The sequence below is a fragment of the Cannabis sativa genome, chromosome 4, assembly GCF_029168945.1.
Source record: "Cannabis sativa cultivar Pink pepper isolate KNU-18-1 chromosome 4, ASM2916894v1, whole genome shotgun sequence".
NCBI lineage: Eukaryota > Viridiplantae > Streptophyta > Magnoliopsida > Rosales > Cannabaceae > Cannabis > Cannabis sativa.
Genome location: NC_083604.1, coordinates 49044554 through 49067356, shown reverse-complemented (window position 1 = coordinate 49067356; position 22803 = coordinate 49044554).

Sequence of the window (22803 nt, the reverse complement as noted above, 5' to 3'; positions counted from 1 at the left end):
GTTGATCTAAGGGTAATTAGGGTTAAAAAATGTTAACGTACCCTAAGACCCATTATTACGTACGAAATACATTCCATGAAAGTACATTACGGGACAAAATCGTGTCCCTAATAATATATGTATATATATATATATAAGAAATTATATAATTTGAAAAAGAAAAAAAATATGTGGTTTCCAAGATTTAAAAAACGAATGGTGGATTTTTTTTTTAAAAAAATAACAAAAATGTGTGAGTTATTATTTTTTAAAATAGCTAATAAAAAACTAAAAAAATGGTGTGAGTTATTATTTTTAAAATAACTAATAAAAAAATGAGAGAATTAATGAAAATATAAATAATGTTATTTAAAGAGATTTTAAAACGAAATATCACTGCCTCATATCTCTCAGTATAAATATATAAATATAAATTATAAAACCTATTAAAATTAACCCATCTTTATATATATATATATATATATATCGTATTTTGGAAGAAAAAATACGAAAAATTATAAATCCTAGAGTTACATTTTAATTGAAATATCAATAAAAAAATCGTACGAAATATATCATTGATACAATATTTTAAATATAAGGAGTTTTACTGCATACTTCTTATTACATCCTCCGTGACCGAAAATATATGCCAGAATATTTTTTTTTTTATTTTTTTATGGCGGTGTTTGTTATACTCGCTGTAAATTTTTGAATAATTTACAGTGTCAAAAATAAGAATATGTGGAACTCTATTTTCGGCATTGTATACTATTTTCAAAAATTTATAGGCATGATACTGTAACTAAAATGAATACCGCTATAAAAAAATTAAAAAAATATTTCGACATGTGATTTCGGGCGTGGAGGTTGATTAGTTTAGCACAATTGTGTTGTGGGGAAAAGCAACTGTAGTTGTGCTGTAGAAAAAAGCAGCTGTAGCACAACTGTAGAAAAAAAATCTGAGTTAAGTGTTTGGTAAATTATAAATTTTCAAGTGCTGCAAGTTGTTAAGATTCTATAATAATAATAATAATAATAATAATAATAATAATAATAATAATATATTAATTTATTTCATTAAAATCACAAATATATATATAAAATATGTTATATATTTTTTTTTATTTTTTATATATTATTAATTATTATTTTTTTGTATAAATTTTTAGTCATTTGATAAAAATAATTTTTAATATTATTAATTATATTTATGTCAATTGTAAAAAAAAATTTAGTTTATAAGAAACTTAGATTGGTATTGTTTGTTAATAATATAAATATAAATATAAATATAAAATATTTTTAATAACAAAATAAGAAATTTGAAATTTAAATATTATTTATTTTAATATTTTTTCCTTCAAAAAATATTTTCATTTTTTTGTAATCTGTAATAAATAATTAAATAAATTTTTAGTAAAAAATAATTTATTATAGTGTTTTAATCAAAACAACTTTTTTCCAAAAGTTGAGTTCTAAGAGCATTATCTTTAATTTAGTTGTAGCTTTTCCATAAATTCTTCAATAAGTGGTTTTTTATTAACTGCTTACCAAACACCTTTTTGCCACAACTATTTTGAGAAGCAGCTTTTAGCTTTTCCAAAAGCTGTGCTAAACTGGCCCTAAGACCATCTCTAATGAGAGATATAAAAATAGTGCTATATTTAGCACAAAAAGTAGTTTTGTAGTAAATTTACACAAAATTTTAGCTTTGTGCTCCAATGCACAATTGTAAAATTTTAATGTAAAATTTATTATTTAATTAATGTTTTATTTTAAAAAATAAAATTTAATAACTTTATAATCAATTTTATTATTATTTTAATATGTATGACTATAAAAAAAAATAATATAAATATTTCATAATATAATGTCAAAGTTAAATATACTAATAAAATAATAAAAATGACATAAATGTTAATGAAAAAGTAGTACATTTATTGTGGTGTAAATTTTATATTATAGCAAATATTTTGCCAAATTTGGCACACAATTTTTTATGTGCCAAATTTACAGCACTTTTTAGCACACCATTGAAGCATATAATTTTTGTTAAATAAGCTATATTTTAACTTTCACTTTTTATTTACACGTTTATTGGAGATAAGAGGTTGTAATAAAAGATTGTAATTAGCACTCTTCTTCAAATATATCATTCAAAGAAAATTTAAAGATAAAATCAGTTTGTTAGATAAAAAAAAAAGTGACAAAAATTAAAAATCTGAAATCAAAATAAGTCAATTTAGTTAATTATTTGTCAAAGCTTTTTCATGCAATAAATTATGCTAGAACTCGGTAAGAAAGAGATATTCATTACAGAGAGAACTTGCGATTTAATATTTAATTGCGGTTTTTGGTTAATCATAGTTCCTAGTCCTAATCCAAAAAAACGAAAAACTTGTGATGATAATTTATTTTTTTTCGGTTAATGATATATATATCTTTTTTTTTGAAGAAAAGCGTACGTGCGATAGATTGATAAAATACTGTCAGACCTCGCAGTCATTACAAAGTATAGTTTCGGGCAAAGAGGATAGAGGCACTAGGCCGAACCTCTGATGAGAAAACGCCCACTTAGCCACGTTATGGGCCATAAAATTACATTGTCTACTAACATAATCAAACATACAACCAATAAAGAAAGGCGAGGTGATTTTACAAAAGGACACGAAGTTATCAAGCTCCCACCGGGACTCCTTCCCATTAAGAGCATTGATCACCACTCTCGAATCACTCTCCAGAATAAGAAACTTGACACCCCGAACTTTTGCTTCCTGAAGGGCCAGACAGCACGCCATTGCTTCCCCACAGAGAGCATTGGAAAAATCCATCTTAGAAGTAACCACCCAGATCACCTTGCCAACGTGATCCCTTGCAACCACAGCCGCACACATGCTATCAAACCCCACTCTGATGTCGCAGTTCAGCTTCAACCAATCCTGTGGGGGGGGGGGGGGGCGCCACACCTTCGTCGGACACGGTATGGGGCAAGGGAGCAAGTGAGCATGATGATCTGCAAAAGAAAACTGAACATAGTCAATACATTTAACAATATCTGCAGGACAATTATTATGAACCTTGTCGTTCCGAGTCCGCCATATAGTGTCAACTATCAGCGATGCATATAGGAAAACTTCCTGGACATTCAAGCCTTTTTTGTTTAGATCCCATAAGAATTTTACCCAATCCCACACACGAATACCAGTGTCACAAATAGGGTAAATACCCCAAGGAGAGGATCGCCAAAGGTGAAAAGCGAAGTTACAAGATAGGAAAAGGTGCTCCATAGTTTCTGCTTCCGTGCCACACAGCGGGCACCTCTCATCTTCGATAGGAAATCTCCTACCTATAACCGAGCGGATCGGAAGGGCTTTGGATAGAATACACCACCAAAGAACCTTGAGCCTCTCAGGGATTTTACAATTCCACAGTTTGTTCCACATGGAGGGGGCCACCTCACTAGGATTCACTCTATCCTCAGCCAAGGCTCGATAGGCTGATTTACAGGAGAAACGACCATTATTTTCCAAGGTCCAGAACCAGCTGTCTTTGCCCGTGCCGGTAGGATTTCCTCCTTGGAGGATGGCGGAGACAGTATTACGATCGAAGAAACTATTAAGCTTTTGGATGCTCCATCCACCATTAGGCTGAAATAACTCCGCAACCTTTGACTCCCTATTCAGAACCCGCCCAACCGGCGTGGGAGTAAAACCTTTTAGGTGAGCGATCCAAGGATCAGACCAGATGTTCGTCTCCTGACCATTAGCTACACGCTTACAAGCACCTTTTCGAATAATAGATCTGGACTTAGTCACATTTTTCCAAAACCACGAATCAGAAGGCTTCGGATCACACTCTAGGAAGGACTTGCCCTTCAGGTATTTGGCTTCGAGGATATGGCAGCATAAAGATTGGTTACCTGAAAGGAGGTTCCATCCCCATTTAGCAAGGAAAGCCTGATTCATTTCTTTGGATTTGTGGAATCCTAGGCCTCCTAACGACTTAGGAAGGCAAAGTTTATCCCAGGCTTTTAGGTACAAACCATGGTTCTCCTTTTCCGAGCCCCACCAGAAATCTCGCACCAGCCCATCAACTTTAGCTGCAAGTCGGTTAGACAACTTAGTGGTTTGCATAGCGTAAAGAGGCAAAGATAACCCCACCGACTTTATAAGAGTAGCTCGCCCCGCTTTCGAGAGCGTCTTGGCCTTCCAACCATGTAGTTTCTCAGTGAGGTTATCCAGAATAAAGTTAAAATCAGCATCTTTTTGTCTTGATCTGAATAAAGGGAGCCCTAGGTACTTAACGTTACCTTCTGGTGATCCAATTCCCAGCGTTTCCTTGATCCTCTGTTTCATAGCACTAGGGGTGTTCTTACTGAAGAAAATAGAGGTCTTCATTTTATTTACCTTTTGGCCTGACTAAGCACAAAACTTTTCAAGGCAATCCCAATAGCCTTTGGCCTCCTCTAAATTGGCTTTACCCACAAGGATTAGGTCATCCGCGAAGAAGATGTGAGATAGCGTCGGGCCTCCCCTACTTAACCTGATTCCACTAATGGTTTTCGAGTTCAGGGCATCCTCCAGAAGTCTAGATAGAATTTTCGCTCCCCAGATGAAAAGGTAAGGGGACAAGGGGTCACCTTGCGTGAGACCGAATGAGGGAATGATCTTGCCAACAGATCCTCCATTCAGGAAAACGTTAAGGGAGGTTGTGGCAATGCATTGAGAAACCCATGTTCTGAACTCTTGGGGAACCGCAAAGCATTCCATAACATGCTCAATAAATCCCCAGCTCATTTTGTCATAAGCTTTCATTAGATCTATCTTGATTGCAAACAAACCTTCTTTGCCTTTCTTTCTATTGAAGGAGTGGATTATTTCCTGGGCTATCACGTTATTATCTTGTATAGCTCTTCCCGGTACAAACGCAGCCTGGGTAGGGCAGATAATCTGAGGAAGCAAAGGCTTGATCCTATTAGCAATAATCTTAGAGATTACCTTGTAGACCACATTGCACAGAGAAATTGGGCAGAAATGGTTAGGTCTTTTCGGGTTCTGGACCTTGGGGATCAGGACGATATTAGTGGCATTGATTCCTTTGTGCATACGCCCAGTTATGAAGAAGTTGGAAATTGCATCACAGAAGTCAAACCCCACCGAGTCCTAATAGTGTTTAAAGAACAGAACCGACATACCATCTGGGCCAGGAGCTTTGCCACTGCTCATGGCAAACAGGGTAGTTCGTATTTCATCAAGTGAAGGCTTTCTGATGAGGTCAGTCTGTTCATCCAAAGACAGGCGATTCTGGACAAGGTCAGTACAATTAGGAGTAATCACGTTTTCATTACCCCTAAAGATGCCTTGGAAGAATTCCATGAATTCTTTCCCAATGAGCTCCCTTTTGGATATCCACACATTATCTTTATTGAGGATGCTTTCAATGGCTTTCCTTCTGCCTTTGATAGAAGCCGACAGGAAAAAGAATTTGGTGCATTTGTCCCCTTCTTTCAGCCAGGAAATTCTAGCCCTTTGTTTCCAATACACTTCTTTCCTAGCCCGGGCCTCATTAAGAGAGAATCGAAGCTCCTTTTCCATTTCCCAATCTCTAGATCCCACAGGCAGCTTCTGAATACTATCAAGTCTTTTTTCGAGATCACGGATTTGGACATCTAAATTACCAAACTGGGCTCTATTCCAATGCATAAGAGCAACCCGAGTAGCCCCAATCTTCTTAAAGATTCTGGCCGGAGCCCATGGAAAGGAAACAGACTTCCAAGCAAAATCAACCACAAGTTTACTTCGCTCATCCCTGGTCCAGGCTTCCTCAAACCTAAAATTTCTTCTGACGTTCTCCCCCAAACCACCAGAATACAAACACAGAGGGCGGTGATCCGAGTTGGCAGTCTGGACGGAACAAAGAACAGCCTTCGGGAAAAGCCTAACCCAATCACCATTAGCGAGCCCTTTATCTAAAGCCGACTTGACAAGGTTAGACCCAGAACGGTGGTTGTCCCAGGTCAACTTGTCTCCCTGGATGGGTAGAGAAATAAGCCCCCGGGTATTCACCAGATTTGAGATTACAGGAATAAATTGGTCTCTACCCTTTGATCCCTCTCGTTCAGAACTACTAAGGACAAAATTAGTGTCTCCCAATATAAGCCACGGACCACCGAACCTATCCCCTACCTTCATTAGTTTCTCCCAGAACGCTTTTTTTGCATGAAAATACGGGGGACCATAAACACAGGATAGGAGCCAAGGGTGCGAGGGGGGATCCGAAAACACTAAACCAGATATGTGATTATGGGAGCACTCAATACATTCAAACTCAAAACCAAGTTTCCAAGCTAAAATAATACCTCCCGCATTACCCACAGCCGGAACAATAATATTCAAATAAAAATGAAAGGATTTTAGAATATGTACCAAAGAAGTAGCATCAACTTTTACTTCGGTCAGAAAGATGACATCCGGAGAGCGCGACCGAATTAGGGACTTCAGCTCACGAACTGTAGAGGTCTACCCTAACCCTCTACAGTTCCAAGCGATGCCTCTCATGGCTCCTGTGGAGGAGTAGTATTCTCCTCCACAGGGGTATGAGAGTGAGCCGACCCAAAGGAACCAGAGTCTTCAATCACAAAAGTGCCCTCCATTGGTCTTGATGAGATCACATTCTTTCCTTTTGTCTTCCACTCGTCCGGGCAAGTAAAATCATTATTAGAAAGGGAGACCTCCTCTGAGGGCTCCTCTTCCGTCACCTTAGTATCATTAGCGCGATCCTCCGTATCCCAAGGGAAATCACGGATAGCCCAGGGATGAGGACGAAGGAGCTTCCAAGGACGAGAACAAAGCGAAGCAGTAGTCTCATCAAACTTTCTCTTTTTGAAAGGAGTAGTTCGTTCATTAACCTCTGAGGTAGTAGGAACCCCAATGTCACTTCCAATTGATTTAATCTCATATAGATCCAAATTCCCAAATTTCTTAAGCTCTTGAAGAGTAGTGCCTTGAGCTTGAAAAAAACTAGTCAAAGCTAATTTTTCATCATGTTGGAAGTTAACCTCTTGACCACAAATAGAGCTCTCAATTGAATTGGACTTAGTCGGCCCAATAGCCTCTTTACCCTCAATTAGTCCATTTGAAATCTCTAAAGGCCCAACAAGTCCATTCGGCCCAACACACTTTGAATGAAGCACACCTATTTCCTTATGTTCCAAAATGGGCTCGGTCCCACAAGCAGAAAAAAACTGGCCATTGTATTCTTTAATGAGTCCATTAGAAGAGGCACTATCTTTTAAATGGCCCATCTTGGAACCCGGCCCAGAACAAGAGAGAGCCGGCCCAACAGAATCATTAATATACCCAAACCGAGGCCCTTTTCCTTTACCAATAGTCAAATCTTGGTCATTATATTTTGAATTAAAACCAGGAAGTTGTACAAACTCCTTTCCACCTTCCAGACTTCCAACGGTACTCTTGATACCATTAAAGGAAATTGTAGGCATGCGTGATGCAGGGAGTTCTTTGGGAACCCAGACCATTCTGCGAGCCTGACCTCCTTCCAGGCTCCTACGATCAGTCGCCTTCACGGAGTGGTTCGAAGATCGAGAGTTCTTCCGACCATGGCCCTTCAAACCAGCAGTCACGGCCAACGGCCGGATTCCATGGCGAACAGAGACAGGACTCGCCAAACCCACTGGAGTCGATGCCGGAGTGAACGAGTTTGCTCCCGAGAAAACGTCTAGGTACGTCGACTCCAAAGACAACCACGGCCCGTACATTGGGAAAGGAACCCCATTTACACTGGCCACCGTGACCGGAGAAGACAGAGTGCATCCTCTTCTTTGATGACCCATTTTGCCGCAGTTATAACAGAAGATTCCCAGCTTCTCGTACTTGAACTGAATCCACCTTTGGGAGCCCGATTCCAGACCGAAGTAGCATCCAGCGAACAGAGGTTGATTAACATTCAACCTAATCAAGACTTTGAGCGCCTTACTCCAGAGAGCAGGTTTTCCTTCATCCATATTCACATATATCACTTGGCCAGCTTTTGCCCCCAATGTTTTACCATTATCTGTTGAGTAGTAGTCCCTAGGGAGATTGTGAATATGTAACCAAGTTTTCACACAGTTAAACACAACAGAGAGATCTTTTAAAGGCTCCCAAGCTTTCAACAAAAATGTATACCCACGGACACACCAAGGACCATTTTCAAGGGCCCAAATACGGTTCCCAGCACTAGTGAAACCAAGCTCAAAACAGTTATGGTTGTTGGCACCCTCATTAACAGCTACCACTGTCACATTAAATTTCCATACCTTTTCCACAAAATCAATAATGGTGGCTTCATTAACTACCATCGGGGCCACCACTTTCCCAAGAAGACAAAAAGAATGTAAAGCCTGCTGAGAAGATGCACAAGGAATGAGCTTGACAGAAGCTTCCGCACACGTGAAACACTTTCCATGATTGGAGGAGTTGGTAGCACTTACTAATGCCATTGAATCAGACAAAGAAAAGCAACCAACTATAAAAACCAACCTTACCAACCTTTTTACCACAGAACAACACCCACACTGAGACAACACCACAAAAAACACAACCCACACTGAGACAACACCCACGTGAAACACAACCTCTTTACAACACCCAGCCCCACAAAAAACACAAGAGCCCACACTGAGACTACAACAGACAGAACCAACTCGAGATCTTTAGGAAAACACGGAAGACCAAACCAAAGCAACTAAGGGGAAGGAATCAACAAAACAGAGGAACAAACTCAAAGGACACAGCCACACACACACAGAAAAATACACAGAACACCTAGACGAAGAAAAGCAGAGAAAGGAAAAAGAAATGGGAAATAAGACTCAGATGAAAAGAGAGAGTGGTAGATGACCATTTTCTCTCATAGGAATATATATAAATAGTTAGAGAGATTGATTGTTGAGAAACCAAACAAAAACTTCCACAATGATATATATATCTGGTTTTTAGTTATTCATAATTTAGTTTCTAACTCTAATCAATTTTTTAATCAATAAAAAATTAAAAATAAAGCCAAAAAATAAAAAAAGTGTGATGATAAATTTGAAATTCTTATTTTTTAAAAAAATAATAAATAAAAAATAAAAATATAAAGCCAACAAACAAAAAACTTATGATGATAAATTTGGAATTTTTTTTTTTAACAAATAATAAATAAAAAGTAAAAAATAAAGATATATATTTTATATCAATTAAATATTTATGAAGCTAATAAAAATTTAAAAAATGAGATAATTAAAGAGAGATAAATAATTTTAATTAGAGAAATTTTATAGTGTCACGTCACCGTCTCATATCTCTCATATATATATAGATTTTTCAAATGTTTAAGTGAATAAAAGTTTTTTTTTAAATCACCCATTGATTTCTATTTTATTTTATTGTACATTTTAATATGGTCAACTATATAACTAAAATTTATAGCAATTTTTTTTAAAGAAATTTAAGAAGCAAAAATGAAACTTGAATCATAACTCACCATATATACTCAAACAGTTTCTTAAAATGAACAAAAGAATTAAAATTGTCTTCATTCTTGAAACCCATTTTAAAAAAGCTATTATGCAACAAGTGTTTTATCCTCCTCGGGAATTAAACCCGCCTTAAGAGCACGAAGAATGTGTTTTGTAAAATCATTTTACACATAGGATTGGAGAGAACGACCCCGATGATCACCAATGAAACTAGTATCCACCTCAATCTCATGCCCAATAAGATTGCCAACCTCCTAACCCACTTCATTCGAAAGACAATATATTGGTAGATTATGGAGTTGTATCCAAAATAAAACAAAGTCAAAATTAAGATTAGAGTAGTTTTCGATTCTCCTTTGTTCAATAAAAACTAACATAGAGTGCTCCAAATCCAAGGTTCACCTTTGAAAACACAAAAAAAAAAATCATCATCGAGCAAAAATTTAGTAAGAAATAGATTAGGTTTAAGAAGATCAACATCAAAACTCCCCTTTAATTTCCAGATGTTATTGGTATCAATAACAACAACATCATGTAGGATCACACAGGCTGAAACGATATACCCAGCGATCTAGCAATATTTTCCAATCATTTATAAACTACAGCCACATCAAAATCTCCTTGAGCATCCTTAGATGTATCGACGTTTAAAGTTCATTGTAATGTGACTTACCCATTAGATTTCATATCAAAACATGAATAAACAACAACAACCACCACTCCCAAACTCACCTCGCTGGCAATAGAATCTCAGATATGAGAAATTTCAACTAAAAGAAAGAATAGAAATTTGACATGTTTTTTTGTAACTATCTGCAGTTAATTAGGATGTTTTCTAAAATAAAATAATTTATCATAATAAAGATTATAACGAGATTAATTTAAATATATTTAATGTTATACAAAATATATCTATTCTATATAAAGTGTGAGAAATTTATGGGTGAATTTTATTTTATATTAAAAATAAAATGTTTTATTATTAAAAATAAAATAGTTTATGAGAATGGCTCAGTTTTTATTTATATATAATAAAATAAATCCTATTAAATCCAAAAAAAAAAAAAATACTATTGGATTTTTGCTGTTGTACATTTACGATTGAGTTTTCTTTAATTATTTATTGTATTCTTTTTCCTATTGCAATTTGGACATTCTCATGGGATCACACATAATATTCTAATCCGCACTTCTATAGAAAGGCAGAGAGATAATAATAGAAACTTTTCATTTTTTTTCTTTTTTTTTTATCAATTTTTTTTTCTTTTAATCATATAGAGTTTTATTTTAATAAAATATAGTATTTTAAAATAATTTAAATTCAAATAATTTAATAGTATTTTGTTATAGAATACTATCAATTTTTGTTAAACATGGTTTTCACTTTTTATCGACATTACCATATTCAATTTATCAACGAAAAAATGGACAATCCAGACAGGGCCATCTCAAGGTGTTGAGAGGCCTAGGGCGAAATTTGAAATGAGGCTTTTTTTTTTACAAAAATTTAAATAAATATTATTTAAATTTTGGCACAATATCGATTTTAACTATTTTATCTCTATATAACAAATAATTTTCTTGCCACGTAAATTAACTCAATAATGTAATATTTAATTACTAATAACATCTCTATTGGAGTACTATATATTTTGGCACTTTTGTTAAAAAAAAAATAGTATATCAAAAATTATGTTAATTTTTTGTTACTAGTTTGTATCTTGAAATGCTACTGTACTTTATATATTAGAGTAATTTCATTAAAAAAAAATTATACTAAATATAATATTTTCTCTAATTTTTGTACCAATTTGTACCTTAAAATACTATTGTACATTATATATTAAAGTAATTTAATAAAAAAATATACAAAATATAATATTTAGTCCAAAATATTATATTCTTATTTTAAATAAATAAATAAAATAAACCTTACAAATTTAAACTAATTCTTCACTATTTATTTGTTCTTATATGTATGTATTATGTAAAACACAAAAAATGGACTCGACAAAGAATCGAACCAAGCACCTCAACAATCTCATCAACTTTCTACTTCCTTATTTACTATTTGTGCTACAGCCTTTTCATGACTTTTGTTGAACTAAAAGTTATATATTATATTATTTTGTGTGTATATATATCAATTTAATTTTTCGGGGGCCTCCAAAATGGTGGGGCCTGGGGCCTATGCCCCGGTTGCCCCACCCTCTGGCCGGCCCTGAATCCAGATATATGCGGACTCGACTAGAATGAAAAGTGCAAAATACAAAAATTACACTATTGTCTCTATCAAAACAAATGAAGATTGAAATCCACCAATGACTATCATTAGTTTTCTTATCTACAATTTTTAGACAAATGCTATCTTCAATTATCAACAATTTAGATATTGATTTTTAATTTTTTTTTTTTTTATCTTACACCCATTTAAGTAATGTTTTTTTTAAGTATTGGAACATCAATTCTTAATTTATTTTTGGACTAACTTAAGAACATATTTAAATCATCAAACTTTCTTAAACACTAATATATTACATTCGGTATTCACTTTTAATTGACAACATTATAAATTATAATATTCACATACACATAATAATAATCTTACCTAATAACTAATAATATTTTTTCTTTAATTTTTAATTGTATCACTTTCAAATAACATAGAAAAAAACTAGCATAAAATCTAGTATACGTGTCTCGCACGTAGCTTTTTGCTAGTTATATGAAAAAAGAGGTGAAGAAATCTTACGGGAATAATGGGATTGACACCCAGCAAATATAATTAAAAAAATTAGAATCATTTACATGATCTAGAATTTCATTTCATTAATGTTGGTTTGAAAAGAAAACGGTGTATTGATGCTTGTTCATGACTGTTGTGTTATTAGTTGAAAAAATATATAATACATCTTTTAAAAATGGTCTTTTTGTGCACCCTTTTTCAATTTGGGCATCTACAAAATTTATAATTTGATTTGTATTCATGATAATGTATATTAAAATTATTTAGGATTATCTGTAAATTTTAAGCTGTAAATTTTAGGCTGTAAGTTTTTTAAAAATTTCAAACAATACTTTTCAGTGACGAAAATAAGATTCAATATGTAGTATTTTGATTACTACAAAAAGTGTTAGAGATTTATTACAACGGAAGAAAATCAAGATATTACAACTCTATTGTAATACAATACAAGGACCAACAAAGAGATTAAATAAATGTTACAACAACATAATATACAATATATATACACTATATATTATATATAAGAAATGTAGAAGAAGATAAGAACACATGTAATATAAAATATGTATATGTATAATAAGAGAATAATATATATATACACTCACTCACAACCTTGAGTGTAGATTAGTGGGGATCACCATGACTTGAACAAGGTATTACACCTTTGTCCAAAAGCTTATTTTCCCTATCTCTAAGCACTAAGGGAACTCTCTAGGAAATAGCTTTGGGAATTATCAAGCCTTAGGGTTTTCTAGCAAAGTGCTTTTTTGATAGAAAACTTCTTCATCTCTTACTCTCAAATGAGCACCATAGATCTCCTTTATATAGTGTTTAGGATATCACTATTTGAAATTCAAAATTCATAAGTCATAACCTCCATGGATGTTATGGACTCAATAAAGATATGTAACTCATGCACACCATAACTCCTATAGAGTTAAGAATTTCAAATTAAGATGTGTAACATCTTTTTACACTCTTAATGTTGGTGATAATGGTAGAGGTTACTCATAGTAACAAGTAACTCCCCACATGTTACAAAAAGATGACAACTAATATACATTGTCATATGTTACATTTTATTAATTTATTACATATATTTAATCTATATATTATATTATTATAATTAAATAATATAACAAAAAGGATAATAATAAAGGTCCTGGTTTATCTAAGGTGGATATTAGTTGTTGTTTAATAGGGAAAGCCTCATTCGTGGTAGTTTGGTAAAAGTCAATTGTGATGTTGCTCTTAATATTGATAGCCAAAGGTATGAGCTTAGTGTTGTTGTGACAAATAACGTTGCTGAGGTTCATGTTTCTGCTATCGAGACTATGCCTTTAGGTCACACTAAGGCTGGTGTGTCTGAAGGAGTTGGAGAATCAGCAGGTTGCTGATGCACCAAAGTCATCATTAGCTTGCTTACTTTTTTTTTCTGTATTTTGCTTACGTATTAAATTTTTTCCTTTCGTTCAGCACACAAGACTAGTTTCCTCACTGCTATGGCTTCTTGTTTGAAGAGGAGGAAATCTATGACCAGGACTGATGATTCTCCCACCTGAGAGGTTGTACAAGCATGTAACACCATAACTAACATAGACGTATTACGTGATTTTTAAACATGCTGTGCAGCTCGTTGCTAATCAACGAGGTTTATGGAAAACGTGATTAATTAAAATTTTTGCTTTTTAATTAAACTTGAAAAATATAATTACAAAAAGACTCGGGATCCCGATTACAAAATCATTTACAAAAGTTAACTGTTTATACAAAATAAATTTCGCCTAGCAACTAGTTACAAAATCAGCCTCGCTGTCCCGAGGATCGTACGCTCCAGGCCTAACCACCTCGACATGTACAATCTTCACAAGCTCGTTCACGGTCCATCAGCTTTAGCCTTGCCTTTACCTACACATAAACGTAGAACTGTGAGTCGACAGACTCAGTAAGAAAAGCATAATAATATTCATACATAAAACCCGGTCATGATCAGACGCCCATACCCCTGATCATAACCCTAACTGCCGTGTCCAACACGATACTGAGTCCCACTACTGCCGTGTCCAACACGTACCTGAGTCACTACTGCCGTGTCCAACACGGTACTGAGTTCTGAACGTTCATAGGGACGGTACTATTGACACGTAACAGCCTGATCGGTCGAACCGGTCATACTCCGGCTGCTGGTCATACTCCAGCCTGTACCGACGTGTTACTATATCCACTCGATCGCCGAATCATACTCCGCCGCTGGTCATACTCCTGTACTCGTACCGACGGGATGCATCAATAGTACGGAACCACCAACCTAAGTGTCAGCCTGATCGGTCGAACCGGTCATACTCTGGCTGCTGGTCATACTCCAGCCTGTACCGACGTGATAGGGTTGGATGGCTCGAAGCCAACATACATAACTAATGTAATCTAACAGGCTTCCTACATGCACGCTAAACATGTAATCTACATATGCATACTGTTATACTAATCTTACCTAGATTCCGAATTTAGGTGTGCCGGTCAACCTGACTGGAACTTTAACTGCGCGGCGGATTACAGGCTCCTAAACCATAAAAATCACAACACTATAAGTGACACGCTAAATCACTTCCCGGGGACTTAAACTAGGAACTAAAAGTTTCCCTATCGATAAAAAGCATGGCAATACCCCCTAAAACATAAAATCGAGGAAATCTAGGGTTTCTGAAAATTCCCCAACCGGTAGACCGGTTCTGCAACCGAAATTCCGGTTCTGAGAATTCCTGGACCCTCATCCGGAATTCCGGTTGCACAACCGGAATTCCAGTTCCTCGCAGAAAAATTTCAAAAATTCATAACTCGATCAATTCCAACCCAAATCACACAAGATCTTCCAGACCTGTTCTAAATGACCCAAATAACCATTCAAAGGCAACAAGACTACTCAGAACTCACAGATTCACAAAACACCATTAGAGACCAAGCTTTGAGTTCCAAAACTCAAACTTGGTTAGAATCAACTAACATGCAATCAAACTAGATTAAACCTACATAATCATGCATAACTAAGCCTCTGAAAATGAAAACAACCCACTACAGAAGTAATTACAGATTCAACATATATCTTCAAAATTCATATTCTAGAGCTAAAACTTCAAAGCTTGAATCCAAACGACCAACATGCATTCACTACCTTTAAACTACTTAAAAATAACAAGATTTAACCTATGAAAACAACAACAATTAACAGCAGCAACATCATCCAAAATCATCATGCATTACTCATTTTTTTCATTAAAATTTCAAGAAAACAAAGGAAGGAGCTAGGAATCACATACCACAATCAAGAGATCACAAACTTAGGTTGAAGCTAGCTGAAAATCAAGGAAAAAAATCCAGCTTCATGCATTCACACACCCAGCCGAAATAGAGAGGAAAAGAGAGAATAGTTTTCCAATTTTTTTCTATTTTCTTCTAACTTGTAATTTTTTGATAAAAATGAACTAAAAGCTATCTAACATAAACTAATATCATTTCAGCCAAAAATAAACAATTAACATTTATTTTAATTCAATTAATAAAGTCACTAGAAGACAAAATATCATTGGGGCAAAAAGACCATTTTGCCCCTCCACACCAAAATCACATAAATCACACTAAAGGGGTATTTTTGGGAAATTCTAAATTTTCGGCCATTCCCGACATTCCCAATGTCTAATAACCCGTCCCAAACTACTAACATACTATGTTGTGATTTCTACTGAGCCAAACACCGGGTTCCAAAATACCGGGCACCGGAATGCAAAATTATGCAAACTACTTCATGACATAAAAATGCATCTCTGAATTCAATAAATAACAGTATAATAAATTATTTAAATAGCTATAAATAATTTTCATAATTAATCATAATTAACTGCTAATTTCCAAATTAAACTAAGCGGCCTTTACAAAGCAGCTCATGTAACTTCTTCAGTTCAGGAGGAAAGAAAAGACGATTTTTCCCATTAATTCTTCTACTGTAAGGGATTCGCATAAGGGGAAAGAGAAGATTATCGAAATTGAAGACAAGCCTTCTACTTCTCTGATGGTTACTACTCCAGAAGTTATGGATGTGGTCGAGTTGAACTCTTAAGATTCAGAGCTCATGGTCAGCCTGTGTGCTCAAGGCACCATGTTGCTGGCATCAAGGGAATTTATGATTAACTCCAAGGCCAAATGCAAACACTCGCGAAGGTTGGTATCCACCAAGCCTCCTCATGTTATTTCTCAAGGAGGTTTCGGTGACATCTGCGAGATGAGTTGTTTAATCTGCTTTTTCTTGTCTTTGAACTTTTTATCAAAGTCTTATCGTGACCTTTTTTTGTCACTTATAGGCTTGTGTTGGCTTGGCTTATGCTATGGATAATTAGCATATGAGGGTTGTTGAGCTGGCTAAGAAATTGGCTGTTGCTGAGCAAAGAGCTTCTGATGCGGAGGCCAAGGTCACTAAATTAGAGAATGCAGTCAATGAACTTGAGACTGGTGTTTCAAATTTTTTAGGTACTGTGGATAGTGCCAAGGATTCTGAGAAGAGCTTAAAGAAACAACTTTCTACTACGAGAAGAAAAATTATAATGATCACAAACTTAGAACATGGATTAGTGGAGTAATTAGCATTAATTTTTATATTTTTCATGATTATATATGATTAAATATGTTATGGGCCTTATATTTAAGAAATAGGCATTAAAGTTATTATTATACCCAAAATTTGGCTGGTACTTCAGAGAAGGACACGTGTCAAATTGGGAGAATATGAATCAGAAAATATAATAGTAATTATATTAAATGATATTAAAATGGAAAAACTCATTAAATGCTAAACTGGTAGAGTATATCTATAACTTGTTGACTGTAAAGTCTTGAGTGAGACACAGATGTACAAAATATTAATTCACGTATTGACGAGAAAACCATTTCGTATATGAAGATATGATCGCATGGACGACGTTATTAACACAAAACGAGGCACCAACCTCGCTATGTATGAAGAAAAGTAAGAGAGACATGTTAACTATTAGAACAATTATTGTATAATGTACATTATACAAACTAAGCATAACAGTTGAATGAACTTGAACGACGAGTAGCAAGGCATCCATCTCGCTGTAAGAAGGCATACTCTTTGTATCTTCACTAATCAGCTTCAGACATCTTTCAATGAGATTCACTGCTCCGTCGAGTCAGCTCTCTCAGATAGAAGCTGACATTCAAACAATGTTGACTACTGAAGTTCATCTTACCAAGAATTGCAATTGTCAGATGGAGAGTTATGTCTTCAAGCACAGAAATTATGAGATTTACATTATCAACCTCAGAAAGATACGGGAAAAGCTCTAGCTCGCTACCAAGGTTATTGTTGCCATGTTCCCAGCGAGATATCCCAGAACGATACGCTTTATAACGTATTTAATACACGTATGCATTGACCCGGTAAAAGCAGATCAATCACAGCTGTGTGATTTTCAAATAATAACTGCATTTATTTTACGTGGGTCGTAATCAAATCCTACAATTTCAGGAGATTATTGTTCTAAGATATCAGTCCGATTTGTAATTCACTGCCCTCATATGTAACTATAAATAGGAGCAGGATACACTGAAAAGATGACGGAAAATCCTTTAGAGAAAAAGTCCTAGAATTGTATCAAAAATATATAATAAGATAGACTCGTGGACTATGCAGAATTTTAACTGCAAAACCACGTAAAAAAACTTTGTGTTCTTTATTTTCTCCTTTACTGCTATTATTTTCTGTACAAATCCATCACGATTAAGGCTTTAATATAGTTAACAAAAATTTGCGTTAACATCAATTTCTCAATTCAAGAGATTTTATTAATCTATAAGTGTATTATTTATGTCATATGTGAAATTTACTATTTTTTATAATTTTTGCTCCATTACAATTGAAAATGCAATGGATGGCTGTTAGAGTCACACAAGATTGGTATAGAACCTTTTATCTAGCAGGACAATTATATGTTTTCTTTGGTTTATCAAGGTTATGCAGGATAAAGGTATTTGACCATTTTACCCCTAAGCCTAAAGTTAACATATAAGCTTTTGTTAAGGGCAATATTTGAATTTGTTGGTAATGCATAGATTACCTTAGGCTTTTTCTTGCTGATTTAAACAAAAGATTATATGATAAGATTAATTAGATTAAGATGTGTTAGAAATTAAGATATATCAATTGCATTTTCTCTCTAATTCTCTCTCACTCTCACTCTCTCTTAGTCTCTCGACCCTTCTTAAACCGAAAGGAATCAAGGGCTTTCCATTGAAGTTCAGTCATTCTAGATGGGAAAAATCAAGAGAATTTAGTAGCAATTTGAAGGTATTAGCAATGGTAAGCTCTAGAAACCCTTGTTCTTTAAGTTTTTGAGGTTTTAGTTGGAGTTTTAGCATGCAAATTTTTGTTTCTAGCTCTATCCAAACAAGTGGTACTTGGAGTTTGATTTCTAGGTTATTACTGAGTTATTTGAAGCTTAATTGAGTTGTTTTTGTTGGTTGTGGGAGGATTTGAGCATGTTTGAGTTCAAGAACTAAAACTTGACTCAACAATGGTAGACTTTGCTATATTGTGTTATTTATGCTTTTATCACTTAACATTGTCTATTGAGGTATTTGTATGTATTCTAGAGAGTTTTGTTAAGTTTGGATTCGATTTCCATTTTGATATGAGGGGTTTTTTTTTTTTTTTTTTTGTAGCAGAAAATTGCAAGTCGTTTCTATAGAAACCATCTAGCATTTTTACTAGCAGACTACCTAAAAAAATGGTCTACCATTTTTCTTGACAATTTTTCCAAAGTCTCGACTTTTCGAGTTTTTTTACTTTTGAGTTTAGGTCCCTGAGAAGGTTTTAGCAAGTTCTTTACGTAATTGATGTGATTGTGACAAAGGGCCTCCGTTCAATGTGTGAATTTCCATTAAGGTTGATTGGAACACTTGAATAAGGAAATGAGGTAAGACTAGCATAAGATATGTATATTTATATGTGTATGTATGTAAATTGTATGGTGTGTAATGTCATTCGTATACTACCAACACTAGTACGGTGACGGTACAAAGTGCATTGGTACAATATATGATGTTCAAAGGGTATGATCCAGTGTTACCAATACTAGTATGGGACGGGTATATAGTTTATGTAGTACAACACTCTGTGGTACTCGAGGTACAGTTTATCCCTACCAACACTAGTACTGGAAGAGTACTAAGTGTATGTGCTACAGAGGTCTTACTTCTATGAAGAACGGTCTTGATGCATCTAAAGCCTTGTAGATAGGTGTACGGGAACCTAGATACAAGTCAACATTATGTTATATGCTTTGTGCTTTTCTTACTCACTTTGTCAACTCACAGATATTCTTTGCATGTGTCGGTAAAGAAAAGGCTAAGACTAAGAACCAATGAGTTCGGAGCTCAGGGATGATTGTACATATTAGGGTTGTTAGACGTGGAGAGTTTGGTCTCAGGATAACTTGGGCCTTTATTTTGTAGTCGCTGTGCGGCATGTTTATAAAGGGAGTTTTGAATATGATTGTAAATTTTAAAGACGGGATCCCAAATTTTGTGTATGATTATATATTTATAAAAGTTTAAAGTTTTACCAATAGTTTAAAAGCAAAGGCGTGCACGATAAGTAAAAAATTACTGTAGCATGCCTAAGCAAGACGGCATTACAATTTTTGTATTAGAGCTGCTAGGTTGTTTACAAAATACCATCAAGATATGTAAAATCATCGTCAGAGAAAATCTCAACTCACGGTTCAGAAGTCTTTACTTATTTAGTAATTTATTTGTTTAGAAAGGCATGATAGGAAGCTTGTTAGTAATATGTCAGTTGAGTAATGTGTTGCCTAAAATTCTATGCATGCAATAATTGATTGTACGTGATCGTTGTCTGACCAACATGACTTATGGGTTCAATGGCTAAGTCCTATAATATTGACGCCCAGTGAAATAAAGGAGTCGAGGTAATGTGGCTGAGTCCAAAGGCGGTCAAGGAGGTCAAAATCCTCCGAATCCCTGTAGACGCAACAGAGGCCGTGGAAGGTTCCAAGAAGGTGGTTATGAAAACCCGCCATAGGCTCCATAGGATTAGGAGAAAAGGTTTGCAGACATGCAAGCCCGAATTAATTAGCAAAATGAAGAGATTCAGAGGTTGAGATAGGAGGGTCCTCCTACAATACCTCCTTAGCATGTGCCAACCGCTCTGGTTCTTATGGTGCCAACAGAGCAATTTGTTGTTGTAACCGCATTGAGCCTCTATATGAGAGATTCCGTAAGAAAGTGCCTCCAGTCTTTTTAGGAGGGCACGATGTTATGAAGGTCGAGCAGTGGCTAACAGTAATTAAGAGAATCCTAAATTTTATGGGTGTCACCAGAAATGACCAGGTGACATGTGCCACATTCCATTTCCAAGAAGAAGCTCTCGTGTGGTTGGAAATGGTGTAGTACCTACGAATTTTATTAAAAAGGAAAAATACTTGGCGTGATTGAATGTCAAGATTGGACATGATCTGGTCATTACTACATATTATCGCAATTTTTGTCCTACTGGTGTGGCATGCCTACAGTGGACAAAATTAGTGTTACGTGGCAGTGCAGCTCACCAATGAGAAGGCCAAGTCATCACTTGAGTAAACAGGGATCCCAGCACTCAAACGGGCATCGAGTGATAGACTAGATCCCTCACAAGAGTTGGCTGGCCACCCCTGGACCGGCCAGCCATGGGGCTGCACCATGGTCGGCCACCCTGCCTCCATAGGGGCTTGGTTGGCTAAGAGGTGTCCTATAGGGTTTCTTGTGCACTTCTACAGGTGGACAACACTCTCTCGGCTACAAATTGGGCCCTAAAAGCCCAATATAATAGCTGAATAATATCTAGGTTCAAGGGAACTTTGGTCTTTTGTAACTAAAGAATAAGATATACAAATATCTAGGGTTTCATATTGTATTCTAGGGTTTAGGCCTCCTTTATAAAGTCCTTAACTCTAACCTAGAAAACCTAAGCTTAGTTAAACCTAACACTTGCCTCCAAACTCTAAGTCTAAGTCTGACAACTTCTCTCTCTCTCACACACCTATACAGGCTTCATCTCAACACTTGAGTTCTGTCATTCTTGATTCAATCATTGTATTACTAAGGGTACTATAGCCGATTCCACCTATAGTGATTTGGATAGTATTAACCCTCGGTATTAATACAACTAAAAGGGGAGTAGGTCATTTCCAACTATCACAAGGGAGCAAAAACATCTATAACAAATCTTGTGTTTATTACTTTTCATTGTTGTTTGTTCTAACATGTAGCAAGCATCAAATCTATACGACCCCGCTATCGGTTGATCACTTTTTGAGGTCAACAGTTTGGTGCTTTCATTGAGAGCGTGGACATCATATCTAATCAAACGCCATGGTGAACACAAGAACAACACATGTTGCACCTCTACATCTTCTGGTCTCCCTCAAGACCCATAGACTGCAGATCCAGGTACACAGATTCCAGTCACAACTAGAATCCCCATGAACACTATAAATGTGGTGAATCTTGTCACCACAACACCACAAGTCTGGCCATTATAGTTGGACAAACTAATACCAGCACCTAGTGGATCCAAGTGGTAGGCCCTTGCCAACAAGAGTAGATCCACCATTGGCACCTAATACTAAAGGGAGGACCCAGGGGTGACAGTCCCCTAGAACAACAAATGGGTCTAATCTCTGGTTTCTATGATTTCGAGACAAGCCCGAGAATTGGCAATCCTATCATAGGCGACACCAATCTGGACTTAGGAAAGATCTTGAGTTAGCCAAACTCAGGGAATTTGTAAGCCTTGCAAGCCTAAATTAAGAACCATGCGCTACTGATTGCGATGTTTTTGCTCAACAGAGATGCAAATTTCTGAGATGGATGGATGAACAGGAGTATATCTTTCGATCTCATCAAGCAGAGTTAGATCGCGATAACCGAGAGGCTAGCAATCTTATAATGCTGTTCAACTAGAGAATTGATAGAAGAGGCCAGGATCTCCATAGAGATCCACTTGAAGGAGACCTTAACCTAGTCCTCAGAAACTAGGACAGATCAACCAACAACACAAGGGGCCGAGCAAGGATCTCTAGCTCAGCAACACCCCCACTCCACAGCCAACTGCTAGCTAGCCATCAATAGGAGCACCCATCGCCAGCCAGAGTACAACACCTCCTCCCCAAAGGGAGCGAGGTGCCCACACGTCGATTTTCAACCGACAAGGACTAGGAGTGGGTGGAAACACCCAGAACGACAATTCAATGAGTGAAACCGATCGCTTTAGACATCTAGATCCACTAAACTCTAGTATTGGTGTGATCTACCACCTATCAGGATGAAGCCAACACCAGTTAACTGCAGTGTCATGGGTGGCCAGAGCCTGCCTTTATAGGTCTGGCCAGCCATAGAGGAGCAATGGGCAGCCAGACCCTGCCTAATGCAAGTCTGGTCGGCCAAGCACAACATGCAAGTGTAGGCTTGGCCAGCCTAGACC